This window comes from Artibeus jamaicensis, unplaced genomic scaffold (assembly GCF_021234435.1).
Source record: "Artibeus jamaicensis isolate MK-2021 breed Jamaican fruit bat unplaced genomic scaffold, CSHL_Jam_final scaffold_3151, whole genome shotgun sequence".
Classification (NCBI taxonomy): Eukaryota; Metazoa; Chordata; class Mammalia; order Chiroptera; family Phyllostomidae; genus Artibeus; species Artibeus jamaicensis.
Genome location: NW_026522037.1, coordinates 4,858,281 through 4,860,204, shown reverse-complemented (window position 1 = coordinate 4,860,204; position 1,924 = coordinate 4,858,281). Strand labels below are relative to the sequence as shown.

At 48.8% G+C, this 1,924-nt stretch overlaps 1 non-coding gene across 1 annotated transcript; it reads left to right on the top strand.

Annotated features, from left to right (window-relative positions):
* Window positions 1–927: 927 nt before the first annotated feature.
* On the top strand, window positions 928–1,116 carry LOC119036249 (U2 spliceosomal RNA). Its single transcript, XR_005079958.2, has one exon. It is a non-coding gene; the product is annotated as a U2 spliceosomal RNA (small nuclear RNA).
* The last annotated feature ends 808 nt before the right edge of the window (window positions 1,117–1,924 follow it).

Genomic DNA, 1,924 nt, shown 5'->3' with positions numbered 1-1,924 from the left:
ATCTCAAGGGTTTTAGGATCTCTGTGCCAGCAACTCGGGACAAAGACCAGACATCTATATTTTATGATGCCGCACTGAGATTCTAAGAAATTGTTTATCATTCTCCATCTGGAAAGCTGGAGGGCTGGCTTCAGAGAGCAGGGCCAGTGTGGTCCAGCTTTTTCCAGTCTCAGAGGAGCAGCAGTTGGGAAGGGAACCCAGGGCTCTCGGCAGAGGTTTCAGTTGCTCGTGGGACCCGCCAGCCCACCAGCTTCACAGAATGCTAGCTGCTGGGCTGGGAGCCTGGAGCTGGAGGCCGGAGGGGAGGCAGGAGTCCAGAATTGGGTTAAACAGAGTTCTTGCTGCTTTGGAGCCAGCATTCCGTGATGAGATACACAAACTCTTGGTCTGTCCAAGCTTTTCCTGGAGAGAGCCCCCCTTCTACCCTTTCCCCTGCCTTCCCTCTGTCTCTTAGAATTGCGTCTCACTGACAGAACGTGCTTCTGGTAGAAGGGGACCTTGCTGTCCACGCTAGCAGCGGTTGGGGGTAGGGTCCCCAGTGTGGCAGCTGCTTCTCTTTCCTGTGCACCCCGCCCCCTGCCCCCTATGATTCCCACCTCCCCCCACCTATGATCCAGCTGATCCACTTAGTCTCTTGATTTCTCATTAGCAGGAATGAGTCCATGTTTAGGAGTGATGAATGGATGGAAAAATGTCACCAATCACCCATGTCAGATGTCGCCAAAGTTTAATTAAGACCAGACAGTTTCAGCTCAGAGACTGTGGAGGGGTGTAGGAAGACTACTTAGTCACGAGTGCGGACTCAGGGTCCCAGGCAAGCCCCTCTCACCTCCGTGCAAGGAGTCCGCTCTATAATGGAGGGGAGGCAAGATCCATAAAATGCAGTTTCTGCCTTATGGAAGTTATAACTAATGATTTAAAAAACTTATTGCTTCTCGGCCTTTTGGTTAAGGTCAACTGTAGTAGCTGTTCTTACCAGTTTAGTATCTGATCCATCTTCTGCCAAGGGCATTATATTAAATGGATTTTTGGAGCTGTAAGATGGAATAGGGGCTTGCTCTGTGTATTCTACACATCGACCTGGTATTACAGTACTTCTGGGAATGTGCACCAAACAAGCAAACAAACAAGAATTAAAAACTTGTGCATGAGAAGAAATCAGGGGAGACATAACAACTGTATTGTCACCCTTGTCCCTTCACCTATCCAGACCCCTGCACACCTGTGTCTGCACCTCACAGCATCTTCTCTCTACACTTGTGTCGCTGTATCACTGCTCTCTCAGTGTGCAGGGGATTTTGGACTCCACACCTGGCTGCTCAGGCCTTGCCGCCTCTCTGTTAACAGCGGCTGGGAGTCTGTCAGCTGGGTTCAGGAAGGGGGAAGGCCAGGATTTTGGGGGAGATTTCGATGGGGAGTTAGTTGAGGGTGGGCACGAGGAGGGAGGCTGCTGGGAAGCTGCAGGGAGGACCGGAGGAGAAGGATTGCTGAGGGCTGAGTGCTGGTTTGGCTTGTGAATTGGCTCCCCTTCCATGTTCTAGAAGAGATGCTGGCAAAGACTGGCATTACTCTGAATTATTCGTGATCTCCAGGGCGCACTTCCTGGACTGGTGACGTCACAGGGACACCGCACCGTGGGGTGCCTGGTTTGCACTTGGGTTATATGGGGTTTTTTTAGTTGAAGGAGTGAACGCCTGTAGGGGTGTAAACGATAAAATACTGAACGTTTGTTATTGCTAAGGCTACAATACAAACAGTAACTCCCAATTTAAACTGAGGCCAGCTAGGCTGTTTGAAAATATCTTCAAGCTAAATTGTCAAATTAATCATGCTCTTCTTTTTTTTGTAATTGTTTTTTTTTAAAGATTTTATTTATTTATTTATTTTAGAAAGAAATTGACATGTGAGAGAAACAGTGAGCCGG